The sequence below is a fragment of the Aegilops tauschii genome, chromosome 2 (genome assembly GCF_002575655.3).
Source record: "Aegilops tauschii subsp. strangulata cultivar AL8/78 chromosome 2, Aet v6.0, whole genome shotgun sequence".
NCBI classification, from domain to species: Eukaryota; Viridiplantae; Streptophyta; class Magnoliopsida; order Poales; family Poaceae; genus Aegilops; species Aegilops tauschii.
Window position 1 is genome coordinate 1,159,204 of NC_053036.3, and position 24,142 is coordinate 1,183,345.

Genomic DNA, 24,142 nt, shown 5'->3' on the forward strand with positions numbered 1-24,142 from the left:
CACCACAAAACGAGCGTCGTTGGCATAGGTTGTTGCCACAAATGTCTATCGCCACGAGCTACCAGTCGCCATGATTTGTTACACGTTGCATTAAAGCTATCTCCACAAAGCAAATTGTGGCATCAGGTGAGTGTTGCCACGGGAAAATATGTGGCAATTTCCCACATGGTTGTTGCAATAGCAGACTTTATTGCCACGATTGTTCTTTTGTGGCAATAACCTATTACCATGCGTCCAGTCGCAACAACTGCCAACAAATGTTGTTTCGTGGCAATAGGTACTTATCGCCACAAATCGACATGTATTGTGACGACCAATTTTGTTGCAATAGACCCGGATCCTTGTAGTGATTTCTTCAGATCCTACAACGCTGTCTCGGCCTCTGGGGTCCACTCCATTGGGCCTACCTTCTTCAAGATTTTGAAAAAGGGAAGGGCATGCTCAACGGATTTAGAGATGAATCTGCTCATGGCGGCAACGCAGCCAGTGAGCCGGCGCACATCCTTGATCCGCTTGGGTGCCTCAATCTACTCAATAGCCTTGATCTTGTCCGGGTTTGCCTCGATCCCACGCTGCGACACAAAGAACCCGATAAGTTTTCCAGACGGAACGCCAAAGACACACTTCTCAGGGTTCTGCTTGAGGTTGATCTTGCGTAGGTTGGCAAACGTCTCTTCCAAGTCTTGCACAAGGGTTGCCTTGTCCTTGGTTTTGACCACTATGTCATCCATATAAGCTTCCATATTTATATGTAGCTGGTGTTAGTGTTATGCCTCTCTCTTTATATCGTAGACTTGATTTGAATAAGTTGACACCTACTGAAATATCTTTGCAAATGGCCGATAAATCAACCGTTGTACATGTCGGTATTTGTGAGGATGTGCCTGTTGTGGTTGCAAACGTTACTATTTTAACGGACTTTGTTATTCTTGATATTCCCGAGGACGACAGTATGTCGATTATCCTTGGTAGACCCTTTTTGAATACTGCAGGGGCTGTTATTGATTGCAACAAAGGCAATGTCACTTTTCATGTTAATGGTAATGAGCATATAGTACGCTTTCCGAGGAAACAACCTCAAGTCCACAGTATCAATTCTACTGGAAAAATCCATCGATTTCCTACTGTCAAAAAGAAATATGATATTCTTATTGTTGGGGATGTGCATATCCCCGTTGAGGTAACCTAGTGCTATTCGAAAATTCTCCGGTTTCATGCAATTCGGAATGAGTTTGTTAACAAGACTTGATCAACCTTGTTAGTGGATTCCTTTTGATGAGCATGAGATGGATGAAGTTAGAAAGCACAACTCTCTGTACCCTCCTTTTACTTTCTGTTATTTAGATTAAATAAAGTAAAAATAGTATTTTCTGTCTGTTTTCTGAATTATCCGTGCAAAAAAAACCCCGAAAATAAAAGTTCTCCAAATGCCTTGAAATTGAAATATGATTTTTTTTCTAGAATATTTAAGAATATTTGGCACTGAGAACACATCAGGGGGAGCCAGCACCTGGCCACGAGGGTCCAAGGCGCGCCCACCCCCCCCGGGCGCGCCCCCTGCCTCGTGGGCCCCTGGTGGCCCCCCTTGACTTATTCCAGCACCCACACACTCCTTCCTCCAGAAAAAATCACCAACCAGCTCAAGCACGAGTTCTAGCTCATCTTGCTGCCATTTTCGATCTCCTTGCTCAAAGCTCCACTCACAAAACTGTTTTGGGGGATTGTTCTTCGGTATGTGACTCCTCCAATGGTCCAATTAGTTTTTGTTCTAGTGCTTTATTCATTGCAAATTTTTGCTGCTTAGGTGACCCTGTTCTTGAGCTTGCATGTCAAATTTATTTGGTCCCAAGTAGTTCTAATGCATGATATAGTCTCTAGGCACTTGTGGGAGTAGTTGCTATCAATTTTGTTGAGTTTGGTTCACTTTTATTTTGAGTTACTAAAAATTTCAGAAATTATTTAGAGAAAGAAATATGTTTAGGAAAATATACCAAGGTGGTTCATCAAGGAAGCAAGGACCCAGGCCCGCGATACGTGAGCCGGACTATGAACCACCAAGAGAAGCTCAAGTGCGGCCTTGTGAATGGCCGTCAGAAAATTTTATGGTCCAAGCAGGAATTAAGGAGGAATTTGACGCATATGTACGTAATGCTGATTTGGAGGGCTTCGTGTCAGATAAGTGCCCCCAGTACTATCACCTTACTGATTCCTTTGTGAGAAGATTTAAATTTACATCATGACGCAATTCTCACATGGTCCTGTTGGATCTTTATGATAAATCTTATACCATGGATTTAGAGGATTTTAATACTGCTTGTAAACTCCCGCAGTGGGGTAATGCTAGTGAACCTCACAAATCTGAATATAAAGACTTTCTTGCTAGTATAACTGTGGGGGAGTCTAGGGAAATCACGCAAGCTACCATAGGGAGCATTCATTTTCCTGCTATACATTATTTTGCTCTCTTTATAGGTAGATGTATTAACGGTAAGGATGAGGCATGTCACATGTGCGTTCCTGATCTCAGTGTTCTCAAGAGTGTTGTATTGGGAGATAAACATTATAACTTGGGAGCTATTGTTCCGCGTAGGTTGCACAATAACAGTATAAGTGGAGATTTGTTTGGGGGATTTATGCAACCCATGTGGCTAATTATCTTGAGATACCCATACATGAAAATGATATGGAATTGCCTCCTGCTTATTTAGATTATAATGCTATGGTTCGCCATTAGTTTGTTGAGAGGAAAGAACAGTTCCTCCAGTACCAACTAATCTTTGACATGCGTCCCACTGTCCATGTTGCTCTCCCTGCTCCTGGTTTCTTTGACTTGCAGGCAAAAAGGAGATATATTATAACCAGGGAAGAGGCGACCGAGTACGAGAGGACGACGGAGGCAGCTCGCCTCCAAGCTGCATCTCGTGATGCAGTAGCGGCTGCATCTCAGTATGACCCCAGTTACAACTTCGGATATCCGCCAAGCAATCTGTGGGCTTAGACCAACTTAGGCCAAAAGCCTAAGCATGGGGGAGTACGTAGTTCCCACCGACATTACATTCATGTTCACACACTCATTCTAGTTGTCGGTGCTCATACTTTTTCATTGTACTATACATGCTAGTTTATTTGTTTTTCCTGCTTTATTCTTGTGCGTTTGAAAAACCTTAAGAAAAATCAAAAAATTAGTTGTAGCTTTTAGCTAGTTTACATTTCACGCCTGTAGTAATAATTAAAAGAAAACCCAAAAAGATTTCGTGTTCTTCTTTTGCTTGTTGGGAGCTTTCCCGTGTAAATAGTTTTATTTCTTTTCTTTGGGGGTCGATAGGAGAAGACCATGATGAAAATGTTGAGTGGCTCTCATATGCATTATTGTTGATTTAACCAAGAGCCCATATTACCTTGTCTTCACCTTTGTATTAAATGCTTGTAGATTCCAGCTTAGTCCAATGCACGTGCACTATTATTATTATCCACACCGTTCGGTCGTGCAAGTGAAAGGCAATAATGACGATATATGATGGACTGATTGAGATGAGATAAGCTGATATGAACTCGACCTCTCTTGTTTTTGTAAATATGATTAGTTCATCGTTCCTGATTCAGCCTATTATGAATGAACATGTTTGCAATGACAATTAGAGATTATAGTTGCATATGCCATGCTTAATTAGCTTGGAGTTTATAATGGTTTACATTGCGTGCCAACATGCTATTAAAATGGTTGTCATGTGGTATAGTAGGGTGGTATCCTCCTTTGAACGATTCAAGTGGCTTGACTTGGCACATGTTCACGCATGTAGTTGAAACAAAATCAACATAGCCTCCACAATATTTATGTTCATGGTGAATTATGCCATGGGAGCCAAGGACGAGAGGAGAAACCCTTCTCCCATCTAGGGAGAAGGTCAAGGAAGAAGAAGAAGAAGAAGGGGGGCTCTCTCCCCCTTGCTTCCGGTGGCGCCGGAACGCCGCCGGGGGCCATCATCATCACCGCGATCTACACCAACACCTCCGTCATCTTCACCAACATCTCCATCACCTTCCCCCCTCTATCTACAGCGGTCCACTCTCCCGCAACCCGCTGTACCCTCTACTTGAACATGGTGCTTTATGCTTCATATTATTATCCAATGATGTGTTGCCATCCTATGATGTCTGAGTAGATTTTCGTTGTCCTATCGGTGATTGATGAATTGCTATGATTGATTTGAGTTGCATGTTTTATTATTGGTGCTGTCCTATGGTGCTCTCCGTGTCGTGCAAGCGTGAGGGATCCCCGTTGTAGGATTTGCAATATGTTCATGATTTGCTTATGGTGGGTGGCGTGAGTGACAGAAGCACAGACCCGAGTAAGTAGGTTGTTTGCGTATGGGATAAAGGGGACTTGATACTTTAATGCTATGGTTGGGTTTTACCTTAATGAATCTTTAGTAGTTGCGGATGCTTGCTAGAGTTCCAATCATAAGTGCATATGATCCAAGAGAAAGTATGTTAGCTTATGCCTCTCCCTCAAATAGAATTGCAATAGTGATTATCGGTCTAGTAACGTAGTCAATTGCTTAGGGACAATTCCACAACTCCTAGCACCACTTTTCCACACTCGCTATATTTTACTTTATTGTATTTTTATCTAAACAGCCCCTATTTTCTATTTACGCGTTCTTTACTTTCTTGCAAACCTATCCAACAACACCTACAAAGTACTTCTAGTTTCATACTTGTTCTAGGTAAAGCGAACGTCAAGCGTGCGTAGAGTCGTATCGGTGGTAGATAGGACTTGAGAGGATATTTTTTCTACCTTTAGCTCCTCGTTGGGTTCGACACTCTTACTTATCGAAAGAGGCTACAACTATCCCATATACTTGCGGGTTATCACGTGGGAGGGGCGAGAGCACCTCCGAGATTGGATCTGTCTCTCTGTCTCTCTCTGTTTCTGCGTTCCCGTATTCTTCCCTTTCACAGTTTCGTATATATATGGAGATCCGTAACTCCGATTGGATTGAAACCTTCGCCCAGATTTTTCTCCGAAAATTAGCTTTCTTGCGGCCAAAGTAGAGCAGCAACCGCCTTATGGGTGGCCCACGAGGGGGCAGGCGCGCCCCCTGCCTCGTGGCCACCTCGGGCACCGTCTCACGTTGATTCTTCTTCCAGAATTTTCCAAATATTCCAAAAATATTCGCCATCCGTTTTTATCCTGTTTGGATTCCGTTTGATATGGGGTTTCTGCGAAACATAAAACATGCAACAAACAGGAACTGGCACTGGGCACAGGATCAATATGTTAGTCCCAAAAATAATATAAAAATTTGCCAGAAGTATATGAAAGTTTGTATAATATTGGCATGGAACAATCAAAAATTATAGATACGACGGAGACGTATCAGACTCCGCTCCTCACTCACGAGAAAATGGCTGGTCATCGGGATGCCCAGTCCCATGCTCAAACCAAATCAAAATAATTGCAAACAAAACTCCCCCGGGGCTGTTGCTAGTTGGAGGCACTCATTGTTTCTAGCAAGCCATGGATTGATGCTTGTTGGTGGTGGGGGAGTATAAACTTTGCCATTCTGCTTGGGAACCGCCTATAATGTGCGTAGCATGGAAGATATCGAGATCTCTCGGTTGTTATGTTCACAATGAAAGTATGCCGCTCAAAATATTATTTATCTCTATTTCAAAAATCGAGCTCTGGCACCTCTACAAATCCCTGCTTCCCTCTACGAAGGGCCTATCTATTTACTTTTACGCTGAGTCATCACCCTCTTATTAAAAAGCACCCGCTGGAGAGCACCGCTGTCATTTGCATGCATTACTATTAGTTTATATTGGGTATGACTTGACTGGATTTCTTTTACCATGAATTACAATGTCTAGTCAGTCCTTGATCTTCAAAGGTGCTTTGCATTTATGTTTTGCGGTCTCAGAAAGGGCTAGCGAGATACCATCCTATTATATCATATTATGACTGTTTTGAGAAAGTGTTGTCATCCGAGATTTATTATTATTGCTCGCTAGTTGATTATGGCATTGATATGAGTAAACATGAGACCTAAATGTTATTGTGAATATGGTTAGTTCATAATCTTTGCTGAAAACTTGAATGTTGGCTACATATTTACAACAACAAGAGCAAACAGAGTTTGTAAAAGTTTTTCTTTGTCACTTTCAGTTTGTCAACTGAATTGCTTGAGGACAAGCAAAGGTTTAAGCTTGGGGGAGTTGATACGTCTCCATCGTATCTACTTATCCAAACACTTTTGCCCTTGTTTTGGACTCTAATTGGCATGATTTGAATGGAACTAACCCGGACTCACGTTGTTTTCAGCAGAAGTGCCATGGTGTTATTTTTGTGTAGAAATAAAAGTTCTCGGAATGACCTAAAACTTCACGGAGAATATTTTTGGAATTAATAAAAAATACTGGCGAAAGAATCAAGGCCAGGGGGCCCACACCCTGTCCACGAGGGTGGGGGCGCGCCTACCCCCCCTAGGCGCGCCCTCCTGCCTCGTGGGCCCCCTGGAGCTCCACCGACCTCAACTCCAACTCCATATATTCACGTTCGGGGAGAAAAAAATCAGAGAGAAGGATTCATCGCGTTTTACGATACAGAGCCGCCGCCAAGCCCTAATTAAACTCTCTTGGGAGGGCTGATCTGGAGTCAGTTCGGGGCTCCAGAGAGGGGAATCCGTCGCCATCGTCATCATCAACCTTCCTCCATCACCAATTTCATGATGCTCACCGTTGTGCGTGAGTAATTCCATCATAGGCTTGCTGGACGGTGATGGGTTGGATGAGATTTATCATGTAATCGAGTTAGTTTTGTTAGGGTTTGATCCCTAGTATTGATAACCCACTAGTGTAGGGGATCGCAACAGCTTTCGAGGGTAGAGTATTCAACCCAAATTTATTGATTCGACACAAGGGGAGCCAAAGAATATTCTCAAGTATTAGCAGTTGAGTTGTCAATTCAACCACACCTGGATAACTTAGTATCTGCAGCAAAGTATTTAGTAGCAAAGTAGTATGATAGTAATGGTAACGGTAGCAAAAGTAATATTTTTGGGTTTTGTAGTGATTGTAACAGTAGTAACGGAAAAGTAAATAAGCAAGTAACAATATGTGAAAAGCTCGTAGGCATTGGATCAGTGATGGATAATTATGCCGGATGCGATTCCTCATGCAATAGTTATAACCTAGGGTGACACAGAACTAGCTCCAGTTCATCAATGTAATGTAGGCATGTATTCCGAATATAGTCATACGTGCTTATGGAAAAGAACTTGCATGACATCTTTTGTCCTACCCTCCCGTGGCAGCGGGGTCCTAATGGAAACTAAGGGATATTAAGGCCTCCTTTTAATAGAGAACCGGAACAAAGCATTAGCACTTAGTGAATACATGAACTCCTCAAACTACGGTCATCACCGAGAAGTATCCCGACTATTGTCACTTCGGGGTTGTCGGATCATAACACATAATAGGTGACTATAGACTTGCAAGATAGGATCAAGAACTCACATATATTCATGAAAACATAATAGGTTCAGATCTGAAATCATGGCACTCGGGCCCTAGTGACAAGCATTAAGCATAGCAAAGTCATAGCAACATCAATCACAGAACATAGTGGATACTAGGGATCAAACCCTAACAAAACTAACTCAATACATGATAAATCTCATCCAACCCATCACCGTCCAGCAAGCCTACGATGGAATTACTCACGCACAGCGGTGAGCATCATGAAATTGGTGATGGAGGATGGTTGATGATGACGACGGCGACGAATCCCCCTCTCCAGAGCCCCAAACGAACTCCAGATCAGCCCTCCCGAGAGAGATTAGGGCTTGGCGGCGGCTCCGTATCGTAAAACGTGATGAAACTTTCTCTCTGATTTTTTTCTCTGCGAAACAGAATATATAGCATTGGAGTTGAGGTCGGTAGAGCTCAAGGGGGCCCAGGAGACAGGGGCGCGCCCAGGGGGGAAGAGCGCGCCCCCCACCCTCCTGGACAGGGTGTGGGCCCCCTGGCCTTGATTCTTTCGCCAGTATTTTTCTTATTTTCCAAAAATAATCTCCGTGGATTTCCAGGTCATTCCGAGAACTTTTGTTTTCTGCACAAAGATAACATCATGGCAATTCTGCTGAAAACAGCGTCAGTCCGGGTTAGTTCCATTCAAATCATGCAAGTTAGAGTCCAAAACAAGGGCAAAAGTGTTTGGAAAAGTAGATACGTTGGAGACGTATCAACTCCCCCAAGCTTAAACCTTTGCTTGTCCTCAAGCAATTCAGTTGACAAACTGAAAGTGATAAAGAAAAACTTTTACAAACTCTGTTTGCTCTTGTTGTTGTAAATATATCAAGCCAGCATTCAAGTTTTCAACAAAGATTATGAACTAACCATATTCACAATAACACTTAGGTCTCATGTTTACTCATATCAATGGCATAATCAACTAGCGAGCAATAATAATAAAACTCGGATGACAACACTTTCTCAAAACAATCATAATATGATATAACCAGATGGTATCTCGCTAGCCCTTTGTGAGACCGCAAAACATAAATGCAGAGCACCTTTAAAGATCGAGGACTGACTAAACATTGTAATTCATGGTAAAAGAGATCCAGTCAAGTCATACCCAATATACACTAATAGTAATGCATGCAAATGACAGCGGTGCTCTCCAGCGGGTGCCTTTTAATAAGAAGGTGATGACTCAACATAAAAGTATATAGGTAGGCCCTTCGCTGAGGGAAGCAGGGATTTGTAGAGGTGCCAGAGCTCAGTTTTAAAATAGAGATGAATAATATTTTGAGCGGTATACTTTCACTGTCAACGCAACAACCAAGAGATGGCGATATCTTCCATGCTACATACATTATAGGCGGTTCCCAAACAGAATGGTAAAGTTTATACTCCCCCTCCACCAACAAGCATCAATCCATGGCTTGCTAGAAACAATGAGTGCCTCCAACTAACAAGAGTCCTAGGGGAGTTTGGTTGCAATTATTTTGATTTGATTTGCTTAAAGCATGGGACTGGGCATCCCAGTTACCAGCTATTTTCTCGTGAATGAGGAGCGGAGTCCACTCCTCTTGAGAATAACCTACCTAGCATGGAAGATACAGACAGCCCTAGTTGATACATGAGCTGCTCGAGCATACAAAAAAGAATTTCATTTGAAGGTTTGGAGTTTGGCACATACAAATTTACTTGGAACGGCAGGTAAATACCGCATATAGGAAGGTATGGTGGACTCATATGGAACAACTTTGGGGTTTATGGAATTTGGATGCACAAGCAGTATTCCCGCTTAGTAAAGGTGAAGGCTAGCAGAAGACTGGGAAGCGACCAACTGAGAGAGCGACAACAGTCATGAACATGCATTAAAATTAATTTACACCGAGTGCAAGCATGAGTAGGATATAATCTACCATGAACATAAATATCATGAAGGCTATGTTGATTTGTTTTCAACTACATGCGTGAACATGTGCCAAGTCGAGTCACTCAATTTATTCAAAGGAGGATACCATCCCATCATACCACATCACAACTATTTTAATAGCATGTTGGCATGCAAGGTAAACCATTATAACTCATAGCTAATTAAGCATGGCATAAGCAACTATAATCTCTAAATGTTATTGCAAACATGTTTATTCATAATGAGCTGAATCAGGAACGATTAACTCATCATATTTACAAAAACAAAAGAGGTCGAGTTCATACCAGCTTTTCTCATCTCAATCAGTCCATCATATATCGTCATTATTGCCTTTCACTTGCACGACCGAACGGTGTGTATAATAATAATAGTGCGCGTGCATTGGACTAAGCTGGAATCTGCAAGCATTCAATTCAAGAGAGAAGACAAAGTAATATGGGCTCTAAGTTAAATCAACAATCATGCATATAAGAGCCACTAAACATTTTCAGTATGGTCTTCTACTCTCGACCCCCAAAAGAAACGAAAAAGAAATAAAACTATTTACACGGGAAAGCTCCCAACAAGTAAAAGAAGAACAAGAAATCTTTTTGGTTTTTCATTTTAATTCTACAAGCATTGAAATTAAACTAACTAATTTTTTTGGTTTTTCCATAGTTTATCAAACACACAAGAAGAAAACTAGAACAAGAAATTAAACTAGCATGGATAATACAATGAAAGAGTATGAGCACCGACAACTAGAATAGTGTGTGAACATGAATGTAAAGTCAGTGAGAAATACATACTCCCCCAAGCTTAGGCTTTTGGCCTAAGTTGGTCTTTGCCCATGGATCGCGGCTACTCTCCCCGGTGTAATGAGGAGTGTCATCGTATTGCCACTGACTAGCGATCTCCTCCGGATCCCACTGATAACAGGATGGACAATAAGGGTCCAGTGGAGGTTCCGGCTCAGGCTCTGGAGCGGATGTCTGGCCTCGATGTGCATACATGGCCGACGGTAAGATGAGGTAATGACCTGTAGTTAAATCAAACAAAGAAGGCGTAGGCAGGATAATAATCTCATTGTGTTTCTTACTAAATCTCAGGTTATACAGAAGCATCTTGTCCTCGTTGTTAACAATAAACTCATGTGCTACCATGCTTCTGTAATCTAAAAAGGTAGAGGGCAGCAATGTTTCATCTTTCTCATAATGGCTAATAGGTATCTCAAAATGTCTAGCAAGGCGTGCAACATAGATACCTCCAAAAATGGGGCCCTTTGTACGGTCCAGGCTCAGCCTTTTAGCAATAACGGCACCCATACTAAAACTGTTATCACCAAACAAGTCATGGAAAAGAATAATGATATCAGGAACACTGAAGTTTCCACTATTTCCATGACCAATTAAGCATCGACTAGCAAATATGGCAAAGTAGTGTAAAACTAGAAAATGTATGCTAGTGATTCTCGCATCGGAACCCTTCTTCGGATCCCCTACAGTAATGGTATTAACAAAGCCATCCACTTCTGTACGATGTGGTTCATCTAAGCTACCCTCAAATGGTATTCTACAAACCGCGCAAAAATCACGTAATGACATTTCCTTAGCCTCATCATATAAATGAAAAGATACTGAAGGAGGTCAATTCTTACACTACAAAAAAAATACACTTCCGTGATGATACGTGTTTGTCACAGTAGGTCGCGTTTTCTGTCATGCATGTACATCCATGACAAATTTATGACAGAATCAAGATAGTCATACATGTGCTGTCGTAGAAGTGTTCCATGACATTGCCAAAATTATCATCACAGAAGTGTCCACTTCCATGACGATAAATCACGCGTCACAGAAGTGCTTTCGTTAAGGGTGACCGACACGTGGCATCCACCGTAACGGAACGCCGTTAAGCTACCGGGTCAGATTTTGGATCCGATAACCCGTTAACAGCCCTGACCAATGGGAAATTTCCACGTGTAAAATTCTGATTGGCCGAAGGGAATACCTGTCAGCTCGTTAGTGGGCCAGATGTCGCCCGTCCATTGGAGGAGACATGCCTATGATACGTCGACACGTGGCTGGGCCCAATAGAGGCCCATATAGGTTAAAAAGGCCGGCCCAGTCAAAGGTCCGTAGAACTTAATCAGGTACTAGTGGGCCAGCCCAATAACGGCCTGCTTAATAAAGGCCCATTTACGGCCCGAAGCCAGATCTGGCCCATTAATTGTTCGCCCAATATTTGGGCCCATTTCTGGCCCGGAGCCAGATCTGGCCCGTTAATTGTTCGCCGAATATTTGGGCCCAACTACAGCCCAGTGACTTTCGGCCTGTTAGAGGCCTGATGTAGACATGGGCCCATTTCAGCCCGGTGTGACTTTCGGCCTGGGAATGGCCCGTGCTGCCCATGGGCCATATATGGTCCGACGGGACATCGGGCCCACTAATGGCCCATGCTAAAGGTGGCAACAGTTAAGCCCAATGTGACTTTGGGCCTGTTAAAGGCATGTCGCGTAATTCGGCCCCTTGATGCCTGTGCTAAGCTTTCGACCTCTTAAAGGCCCATGATATCAGTGGCCAACTAAGGCCCGAGATATGTTTCGGCCTGGTAACGACCCGTCAGCTAACTGGGCCGAAAACGGCCCGGTCTACATTTCGGCCTGCTGAAGGCCCGTCGACGACTAGTGAAAATTGAGGCCCAACATGCATTTTGGCCTACTAAAGGCCCGTGGTTTCATCTCGGCCGTAACAAGCCAGTACAATATTCAGCCTGTTAATGGCCCAACACTACCTGGGCCAAACTAAGCGCTGGGTCAACAAAAGGCCCAACTAAAATATAGGCCGGTGTAAGTTTGGGCCTGGCGCAATGTGTGAAGTCCACAATCATTCGGGCCCAAGAAAGACGCAGGCCGGCCCAATTGTGGCCCGCTAAAAACCTGGCCCGTTAGAGTCGAATGTTTCGGTCCGGTCGACTACATCTATTTTTTTTTCAGATAGCGAATGATGGCAGTAACTAGTAGGAATTAAGAACAAACCTACTCTATACAATAAAGAAATTACGGCATAGTAACTAAGAATAAACCTACACTATACAATAAAGGATCTAAGGTATATTACATCCACTGGGCATCGAAGTTCGCCACCAGTGATCATAAAGCGCAACGAAGAAGCAGATTACAAAAACTGGGCACCATTGCAGCGTAACAAAATAATACTGAACCGAGACCACTTCCAAGACAGTTCAAGAAAGGTTAGCCTTGCGGGGGAACTGCTGCGCAAGCTGCTGAGCAAGGCTGTGAGACCGGCCTAGCATGTCGGTCATAGCTTCCAGGTGTAGCTGTTTAGCGATGAGGTTCTCATTGGTGTTCTCCGCAATCTTTCTTAGAGATAGGACTTCAAGTCGAAGTTGAGTTGCAGAATGCCTTTCTGCTAGAGCTTGGGACTGAAGAAGTCGAACTGATTCAGACAACGAATTCTGTGAGCTTGTCTGGCTGTTAGTCTCAAGTAACTTGAACACTGCATCAAGACAAGACTTTGGGGTTGTCTCGCTATCTTCAAGAAGTTTTGCCTTCTTTGCTGCAATATATGTTGGGTTTGTCTCACAGCCTTCAGCAGACTTGTGCATGCCATCAGGCATATCACCATGAAACAAAGCAGAGAGATGACAGGTTTTGCACGTGTATAAACAAAGATGATAACTGTTCTGTCAATTCTATCCAATTTCAAATTAGAAAATAAAGAGTAAGTTCAAAATATCAATAGCATAATTTGGCATTGTTCATAATGCGGGGAGCTTCACCACACTACTGGATTACCATGTCAACATAACAAGCATAGATGAAGGGCAAAGAAAATCATTGTATCTATTTTGGATAATGTGCATGGCATGTTGTTCATATCATCAGCCACATCAGTAAGATAAAACAGGAGATGACAAGGTGCAAACGTGGGCTGCTTCACCACACACTGGATTATAGATCCACAAAAACAAGCATACATATAGGGAGTATTAAGTAATGTGCATTGTATGAATAAGGAATTTGGTTTTACAAGTAAAACTTAGAACTTACGGTTCTTACGAACATACATTTTGGTAGAAACAGCAAACTAAACAGCAGTAAACGATAGGGAGTATGAGCAAATTAAACAGCAGTTGAGGATAAAGGCTTTAGAAGGACTGACTTACATTAACAGTTAACACCAGCTTTATAATGCCCTTCTCCATGTCAAGGGAAGGATAACTCAAGAATTTCAGCACAGAATCTTCTTCATAAGCATTGCATGTACTCTACATTTTGTAGAGAGTAATTATAGATATGATAATACTGGAAGGGATAGAGGATAATGAAGATAAGATGCAGATTGATGCTACATAATCAACTACCAATCCCTGGAAGTACAAGCGTTACAGGACAAAATGTACTGACAAGAGCAATGGGCTACATTTCTGCACTGGCATTGTCTGTGTATTCTACTTGTTGGTAAGATTAAATATAGATCTGATCTTTTTTAGTAAATGGTGGGCGAGGGAGATAAGATGCAGAATGCTACAAAATGAACCAATCCCTCTTCCCATAATACAAGAGTGTTTTGAACACTGGTGTACTGTACAAAACGTTCTTATATTATGGGACGGAGGGAGTAGCTGTTAATGTAAGTACAGTGATAGACCACGTTCAGTCCTTACAAGAGGACTGCAGAGCTAAACCTCTTCAAAAGCATTGGGTTGATTCTAAATTTATGTAAGAGTCCATACGGATCTTATAATGTCCACCAAATGGACGATTACGAGGCTAACATGTGCAGTGATGCTACATAATCAAGCAGCTATGAAAGTAAGTATGGTCATACAGGGCAAGAGGTACTCACAAGAGCAATGCAGTGTGCAGTATAGTTGCGAGATTCTGTGGTCCCTTGAGAACGAATGTTCTTCTGCTAACAGTTTTCGTACAAGTGAGACATTAAGGCAAATGCAGAAATGTAGTTCAAATTGTGATGTGATATCATAGACAGTACCTTACGCTGCAGCCGAGACCAATGTGTAACAAGATTATTTCAGTCACTGTCGGATAAATGTACCACCAGAGACTTTACAGAAATTTCGTTCAGAGGCTTGCCATCGAAGTGCGCTTGCCTCAGGTAGGAACGATACTTCATCAACGAGTGCTTGAAGAGCGCAACCAACCCTTGCTCGTCATCACAATCCAGTTTGCTCCTCGCCTATTTAAAAGAATGAAATCTTGTGTCTTCTGTCAGCAGAAACATATGCAGTAATGACCATGAATAACATTAGTACATTACTTACGCGTAAGTTGCGAAGGAAGACTGGAAATTGTTCTGTGTCTGTGGTATAATCTTTCCATGAAGGAAAGATGCGCACAAAGTTCCTGACAACAACATAAGCTTCGCCTTCTAAACTGGGAAGAAATGGAACAGGGGTCCTATTTGCTGCAATTGGGGCTCTCTCTGGTTCAAAAAGGGATTTGGCAACTGGATTTGGTGTACTCTTTGCTGGAATGGGGGTTTTGCGCCGTACAGCTGGTGCTATGTCAACTGGCATAATCATACTGTTTGCTGCAGTTGGGGTCTGCTGAGTTGGGGCATCAGAAATGACCAGTGTAGTAGGGCTAGAGTCTGCTAGAGTTGGGGTATTTTGTGGGTCAGGTGATATTGCAACTACACCTAATGGGCTATTTGATTTATCAGGTGCCACTACCTTTTCCAAATACTTTTCTTGTGCTCCTCCACGATCAGCAATCGCCCTCTTCCTTTTGAACGTCTGATACACAAGAACAGCATTTGAATGGATAAATATGGTATGATGACAGATGGAATATGTACTGAAAATGGATAGGCAGGGCGTATTCACATACACGATGTGTAAACTAAGCTAATGGCAGTTCAACAAAGTAGAAGCAATGCAAAGCATTAGTTGCAAGATATGTGCGAGCAATGTAACCTTGGAAGGTTAGAGCAAGTACCTTGATGGGTGACTAAGATAGGGCATCTTCCTCTGACTCCTCCACTAGGGAGCTACATTGACTTAGGTCTCCCTCTAGCTCAGAATCACTGTTAGGATCATATTCTGAGCATGAATCTGTAGGTGGAGAGCGTTTGCATTGCATTGCATCCCGACTTGATTTCAGTCCCTTAATGCCAAGTTTGACAGCCATGGCATTGTTCTGCTTTATTCTTTTCATGCGCGCAAGCTCATAATCATTATGATGTTGTTCAGAATCTGAGATTCATGAAAACATAAAAAGTAGTCAGATTATCTATGGAATGCATTGCGGATTCAACTCGAAGAGTGTCTCCCTATAAACCCCTGCATATGCAAAGTTCACCTCCCCAACCGTGCTGACCAGACCACACACAGAAATACAAACCCCTTATGTCTCTATAACAGGCAGGCACACATTTCAAAACTGAAGTAGGAACATTAGAATCATATGAAATTCGTATTTGAACAAATAAACTAAGCAATTATGAGTGGCGTAATGTTTAGCTTCAAGGGTGGAGTGTTGGTAGTGCGACACAAAGCAAGCAGGCAGATTGTATTCCATGTAAAAGATCGAAACCTATGTAAAAGCTGGAAATGACACTTTCTTTCTATACAATGCAGTGTTCTTTACCCACAGAGATCACATAGAGAAATACTATTCACTCATGTCTACGGTTCCAGTATTTAGAAACAGGGTGGTCCACCCTAAAAGAATATTGACAACAAATATGACAAGGCAAGCATAGATGTAGTGAATCAATCATTTACTTGTGAGCTTACTAGGACAAGTATGCAGAATTGTAACTGCAGTAAGAGACCGTCCAAAATCTGAATGAAGAAGTTTGTCTAGCACTTATTGTTTGCAACTAATCGACGTGAATAATTGGATATTATATCGAATGAGTAAGAAAGACAAGTAAAATTGTCAACAAACCTGGCTTGCAGTAGTAATCTGGGTCAATGTCACTACGACCAACAATCCAAAATGACTAGTTTTTGTTCCGAGGGCCGGGATTTTGAAAACCCTGTGAACTTTAGAGGTACTAAAGATTACCGAAATACATCTGAACCATTAAGTGTAGGTAGCACTGAGCACACAACAAACCCTAATGATAGTCCTGCCTAATGAGTAATGAATCAATTAGAAAATGGGTGATGAGGAGTGGCTGCTGAGTGTTGAGGACGTATCTCAGGATAAATCGGGTTGGCTTGGTGGGTGCTGCACGCCTGAGCCCTGAACGGACTGGGAAGGTAGGCACGGCGCCGCGCCCGGGCAGCGGTGACGCTGTTGGGCGAGCGGCTCCTGGCCTCCTGTTAGTCCAGCGTCTCCTCCTAGAGTCATGTCATCCGGGGACGGCAAGTCGCCGGCGAGGCAGGAGGCTGGGGGCGAGTAGAGATCGGAAGCGCGCAGCAGAACAGAGGGGAATCGGGGCCTGGGACGACCCAAAATCCTAGGGTGGGCCGGCCCACCGTGGGCACCCTGTAGAGATACACACCCGAGCGGCGAACATGCATTTTCAAAACTAATTTAGGAACATTTAGCTGACCAATTAAACAACTCTGTTTTAATAATATCATATTCGTATTTGAACAACTAAGCTTGTTTAGCTTGATGGGTGGAGCAGTGTTATTATGACACGAAGCACGTATTCTGATCGTATAGTGATCATAAAAGGGGGAAACTCTAAGCATATTTTTTTAGCAAAAGAGGGTTTCCCCTCCGATTTCTATTAAAGAAACCACCACAGAACCAACATGATCAATTAAACCCTAAGCATGATCAATTAAGCCGTATTATGGCTGTGCCATGGCAGATTTGAAGCTGCAAACCGGAGAAATGATATTTAGCATCCATTGTTTGCTTCGAACTAAGAACTAAATTCTAAGAGCTGAAAAGAAAGTAGAGTAACCAAGTTAAGATCTATTTTTTGGTTGAGATCAAAAAATTGAGGAGATATGAAGTACCACCTCTCTTGCGGCGCCGTGTAGGCATCGGGGGTGCGATGGCTGTCGGTGGCGTTGAAGCAGATCTGCGACGGTAGACGGGTGCATCGGGGGATAAGTCCCGTTGCGGTGGAAGAGAAGGTCGTGTGAGCGGCCCCGGCAAAGAGGACGACGGCGCCAATGAAGCGAGAGGACGCGATGCAAGGCTATTGTTCTGTCGCCGTGGATGAGAAACGTCCATCTCTAGCAGTGGACGACGCGGTCTTGGTAGGCGCTCCGGCATGGTGGAGGACGGTGGCGATGGATGTGGTGGAGGACGGCGGCGATGGATGGGGTGGCGGATGGAGGCTGGTGTGGGGATGGGGTGTTCTAGCGTGGACGGTGTATGAATGGGAAAATGGAGGGGAGGTACGGGGAACCATGTTTTTGGGACGCTCCTGTCTGAAATATGGGAAAGTTACGAACTTAGCCCCCGTTTAAAATTTGGACGTCTCGTCGGTTGGGGATAGGACGGTAATCTCGCATCTCGCCAATATTTGCCCAGAGCGATTTCGGGCGAGGAGAGGGTGTTGGCGCCCATGGTTGGCGCCCACGGTGTATGAACGGGGCTGGCAGGTAGGGCGGTTGTGTCACGTCTGAGTGAAGTTACAAACCTGCCCCTATTGATGGTGTATGAACAGGGCTGACAGGTAGGGCGGTTGTGTCACGTCTGAGTGAAGTTACAAACCTGCCCCTATTGAAAATATTTGCCTACATCGATTTCGGCCGAGTCGAGTTTGTTTTGCCACCCACCGTGTATGAATGGGGAATGGAGGGAGAAACAGAGGTCTTTCGGACGAGCTTGAATCAAATGAGTTTTGCCGCCCATGTTTGACTCCCACCGTGTCGGAATGGGCTCAGAGGCGGTCGTGTCACGTCTAATTGAAGTTACTAACCTACCCCTATTTAGAGCAGTGGAAATCGGGCCGATGGATTGTCCGTGTAATGGGTAGACAGTAATTTCCATCTCCCAAACACTTGGCTTCGGGCAGCCGACGTGGGAGTGGACATTTTGCTGCTTCTTTGGAATTTTGGGACAATAAGCATCCACGTTTACCCTGGCAACTAAATTCGAATCCATTTTGTATTCCTATATGAATCTTTATAAATCATTCTATGTGTTTTTATATATCTTCAAAAGGACGACAAAGATGTATTCCACTGTCATATATGAATATGGTTTACAAATGCCGATACTCAAATTCAGAAACTAGAATCCAGTTTAAGGTGAATTCGAATATTTGGAACACTTCATGTCCAACTCAAATGTCACACGCAGCATAATGTGTACTCCCATTTAGATATGTACACAAGCGATGTATCAAGATTCAAATACCGAGTCAATCAACCAAGAATGTATAGAACTAATAGACATATAAACACTTATAGAGTATATGGATCAATAATATCAACTAACATACATAAGCCAGGCCGCTGTACTTTATTTTGGCTACAACAGCATCCTTTTTTAGGAGGTAATAGCACGGCAGGTCCATGAACTTGTCTTGCATGTGATACTTTGGTCCTTAAACTTGTAAAAGCTAACTATGTAGTCCTCGAACTTGTCTCAGATGTGCATGTTTAGTCCTGGGCCAATCAGGAGCAGCCAAGTGGAGCCAGCCGGACCGTTCCAGTCATCGCTAGCCATTTTGCAGATACCCCCCTAATGTTTTGTCAAATAAACCGCTGGCCTGGCTCCTTGCCTGCACCCAGAGGGGCCGCGCGCGGCCACGACGCCCTGGCTGTTCCTGTTCGGGGATCGAGGCGAACGATGGCTGGGGTGCGTCCGCCGCCACGGCCGTGCACGCGCTCGACGCGCACCGGTGGCGCCGGGTCGGGGCGGCCCCGCTCAAAGGTAGGTTCTTGTTCTCCGTCGTGGGCGTCGGGGACGAGCTCTACGTTGTCGACGGCCGCTCCGAGGGGTCGAGCGCCGGCTCTGTCAAGACCAAGACGTAGAAGGTAGTCATTGTGTCCAGCCCCCTCATCGGCGCGACCGGCCCGGTCACGACCGGTGCTGGGGGTGTTTGAGATGTCCACCAGTCGCAGCTTTGTGCACGCCCGCGTCGAGAAGCATATCCGGCGCGCCAACACCGGCGGCAAGTTCCGGCTGGGTGGCACCTCCGCCGTGTACGAGGACCCGCATGGGCTCTCACTCTGGTGGCTCCGTCTCAGGGATGTACTGAATGAGGACACCGATTCCACTGGCCCAGCTCACGGTCACGGCAAGGTTGCCAAGCAAGAGAAACATCCAGCTCAGGCAAGGCAAGCTCTTATCGCTGTGGGTGGCCGAGGGCCATGGGACGAGCCCCTCGTGGCCGGCGAGATATACAATCCGATGACCGACAAATGGGTCGAGATCGCCTGGTTCCCCACCGACGTCGGCCTGGCATGCTCCGGCGACGTCTGCAGTGACACGTTCTACGTCTACTGCGAGTCCGACACGCTCGTCGCCTACCATCTCGACGCCGGCTCATGGTCCGTCGTCCAGACGTCCCGGCCGCCGCCATGGCTCCGAGACTACACGCCGGTGCTGGTCTGCTGCGCGTCCATGTTCATGCTCTGCGTCTCGTGGTGTGACCCGGCGAATAGAAGGGACAAGGTGGTGCGGAAGGTGTTCGAGATGAACCTCGGCTCGACACCACTACTCCAGTGGACCGAGGCGTCCGCGCACCCGGACGCACCCATGGATTCCAACAGTGTTTGCCACCGGCCAGGACAGGATCAACTTGTAGAGATGTTCAGAATCTTCGGCAAGATCCTTGACTTTGCGACGGCTTGCCGGGTCTCGGGCAGCGAGCAGAGCTGGAGCTGCATCGCCGGGAGAACGCGGCCGCCATGGCCGACGCCATGTCCTGCCGGCTGAAATCCTTGGCCGTGCTGCTTCTTTGAAGATCGCCGATGTGTACTCTGTTTTTCTTTTCCACTTACACTGATGATTTGTTTGTTGCCATGAGCTGCTGATTGATGTGCAGCTCGGTAAAGCCATTCCATTCCATTGCATTGCATTGCCTGCTGTGATTGTTCATGCTGAGTTTGTTCAATATGATTTGAAGAGAGAGAGATTGTTCAGACTTCAGAGACGAAGAGCAGCAGCGTCCAAGAGGTGCGTGAGGATCAACTGTCCGACATCAGCAGCCAGGCAGCGTCTAACAACGAGGCATCCAACACCTCCTCCCGCCCCAAGCTTGCCCTCCACCTGTCGCTCACCGTCACCGCCGCCGACACCACAACTGCAAAATCGAGCACCACCGACAGGACCGGCGGCGGGTGTTCACGTGCAACTACTTCCAGGGGAAGTTCTTCAGCTCGCAGGCGCTGGGCGGGCACCAGAACACGCACCGGCAGGAGCGCACGCTGGCCGGCGTGCGGTGCACCAACTCGAGGCCTACCCCTACGGCTACGCCGATGTGGCCTCCCTCCAGCTCTATGGCTCGCTCGTGCTGTACCCCATCGGCATCAAGGCGCACGCGCCGGTGCACCCTGCGGCGGCACAGACGGAGCGGCAGCAAGGAAGACGCCTCCCTTGCTGCGCCGGCGCGCGCGCGGGCGTTGCTGGGCCCGATGCCGTTCCTCATGGGTGGCGACGAGGAGGTCAGCTTCGGGTGCCCCGACAGCTTCAGGCCACCACCAGCGTGCTCCCTCTCCTCCACTCCGGCCACAACCTGGGGCTTGGGCAACAGCGGCAAGCCGACGAGGAGCCTGACCTGACACTTCAGGTGATATCCTTTGACAGCCACGAGGTATACTGCGGGTTGAAATCAACAGAAGGCAGGGGCTAAATGCAAAATGCACGGCGCTGACCGGCTCGGCCGAGCTGGCTCCACATGGCTGCATCTGATTCATCCAGGACCAAATTTGCACCTTTAGGATAAGTTCGAGGACTAAATAGTTAGCTTTTGCTAGTTTTAGGACCAAAGTATCACATGCAAGACAAGTTCAAGGACCTGCGGTGCTATTACCTCCTTTTTTAGCCAGCATCTTGGCCCTTTCCGATGCGTGCCACTTATGGTCCATCTATACTACTACTATTGTTGAATGCACATTCAGCCCGATTGGCATATTTGTAGGTCTGGCACAGCAATCCAAATGAAATGTCTCCGAGTCTTATCAATTAATACAGACTTGTGCTCAAATAAAATTACAAACCAAAAAACAAAAAAACAATTATTACGTTATCTCTAAAACAAATGGTTTGATTGATTACATGAACAGACAACACAAAGGTTATTCAACTATGGAAAGAACATTTCACCTATGATTTACCAAGTAGGAATTTAATTTCCTTTTTTCCTTCAGGACCTTAACAATCTGGCCAGTCTCAGCTTGCTTCGTTTTGAAATCCACCAAATATTTAATGGTTGTCTTGAGTACTGCTTGTGATTGTGCTGTTTGCTTCCTCAACATGTCAACTTCATATCTAAGTGCAGAAGTAGAATATCTTTCTACCACTAGTTTAGCCTCTAGAGCATCAGCAGTTGGCAATTCATAATGCACGATTGGGCCGGTGCCACTGCTGTGGGATGATGCAACGTCCATGGGGACCTCGCTCTTTGATCTTGGGCTAACCTATTTTGCCATTAAAGTTCCGATTGGATTCAGAAAAGTTGAAGTTAGCAAAACATCTCAACTGGGAGTTATAACAGCAAACCAGTTAAACAAACAAGGAATTAAAGAGTTTCAATTGGATGCTGAAAAGTAGTTATTAACATCATTGTAACCTGCTGTTGCAGCAGCAAAGCAGTTAAACAAACAAGTAGATATTTAAGTTAAGGCAAACAGGTAATTCTTAACAGTAAGTATCAAACACATAGATAGGCGCAGTCTACAATATGATTAACAGGCTGTGCCATTATGTAATCAGTAGCAAACTAAATTAAGCCAAGCAACGTAATTGAACAATTTTGCAATAAGTGGCTAACTAAAATTCCGAGAAGCAGGTAACTGAACTTATGCTAGTTCTTTGTACAGGCACACTGCAACTTCTTTTTTGCTTACAAGGTTGTACGAAGGAGTCCATGGCATCAATTGCTTGGATACGCAGTCCCAATACTTCCTTCTTCCCACACTGCATGGGTAAGTCGAATGGTTAATCTGGTAAGATGGTGCGTCCTTGATATGTTATATGAGGACGTGTAGTCAGACTAGTTGTAGCCAAACACATCACACTGACTTTTACTGTATATTTCATGCGATTACTTTTGGCATATCGAGATCTAAGCAATCTACAATAGGATGAAAAGACTGGCATCCTTCACATTATTGGCGAACTCACTTCATAGAAACAAGCAATTCAACCATTCTGTGGGTAAATCAAAAGCGCCACTGGAATATTTTTCACTATCCAATCATACACGCAAAAAGGGGCGACGCCACCATAGGGGCTGGTATGGGCGGCCGCCTCAGGTGGCTGGAAAGTGTGCACCTAGTTTGAGTCGTCCAGGTTGGCCCATGCTAGTTTTGTTCGTCCCAACGCACGAGCAGGCAATGTAAAAAATGAAGAAAAATGTTTCAATTTGGATGGGCCAATAACATAAGTGCAAGGCAGGCCCTATAGCAGGATCGCGGCCCAAACGAGCGCCTCCCATATCGATCGACAGCAGGAAAAATCCCAATTCATTCGCTCCAGCCTCCAGTCTGGTTTGCTCTTAACCTAGCCGCCGCTGGACAGACCGACACAGCACTTCCTCGCGCCCTCGTTGGAGGGCGGTCGCCGGGCTTCAAGCGAACGGAAGGACAAGAAGATGAAGATCCAACCCTGGGTGTAGCCTGCGTGGGAGGCAGCGACGGCAGCACGGGCATGGCATCGAGCTTGCGCAAACGGACAGTCGCAGCTTGCAAGAGTAGCATGCGCAACGAGCAGGTACATCACATCCCTGATTATATCTAATTCAACTCTTCAATTTCTGGCCAATAGTTAAACCTGATGGTGTTGTAAAACTGCTTGTATGTAGGGGATCTATGAGAAAATGAAACCAATTTCTACTTATTTTATAACTCCCCCAATCAATACTGAACTGACTGAATCTGATGTATCTAATCAAGTTTCCGGTGCAAACATACAAGCTCATGTTGTTCTTGAGCCTGAAGTGTCTAATGAACAGACTGCTAATGAAGGATTTGATGCAAACATTTTTACATGCTCCTGGTGATGAACATATAGTGTCTAATGAGGGATGATCTAATGCAAGCATTTTGCAAGCTCATTGAAGGATTTAGTGTCTAATGATGATCTACTATGTTGAGAGAGACAGAGATTTGCAGGCATTGATGACAAGTAAATTATAGTGCATTTTCATAGCTTGAGGAAACGTCGAGGCCATCTACCAGAAAGTCCCCGTATCATGAAAACATATATAGCATAAATACTTTTCTAATCTGTTGTTTGAAACTATTGCATACTTGTGCAGGATAGATATATTGATATGCAGTTTGCGCAATAGTTATACGTGCAATTACACTTCAATATTCTCAGCCAGAGAACGAATAATTCAAGCAGGTACAGACCATGTTTGTAGTCCTTGTACACCATGTTGCATTTTGTGTTTTTTGGTGCTTGCATCATTTAGTGTTTATAATCTGAACTACTTTGGATCATTAGCTGGTTTTCAAAGTGCATGTAGCTTCACATTTCTCAAGTTATGTTGATTTCCGGAGTGCAAGTGCCTTCGTATTTTTTAAGTTAAATGTTCGCCCCTGGTAACTTGAATTCGTGGATCAGACACTGCA

At 44.7% G+C, this 24,142-nt stretch overlaps 2 pseudogenes; both read left to right on the forward strand.

Moving 5' to 3' along the window:
- Positions 1 to 10,441: 10,441 nt before the first annotated feature.
- Positions 10,442 to 20,305, forward strand: LOC109739991 (F-box/kelch-repeat protein At5g42350-like; annotated as a pseudogene).
- Positions 20,306 to 20,380: 75 nt separating this feature from the next.
- LOC109739990 (zinc finger protein 4-like) lies at positions 20,381 to 21,195 on the forward strand (annotated as a pseudogene).
- Positions 21,196 to 24,142: the final 2,947 nt, after the last annotated feature.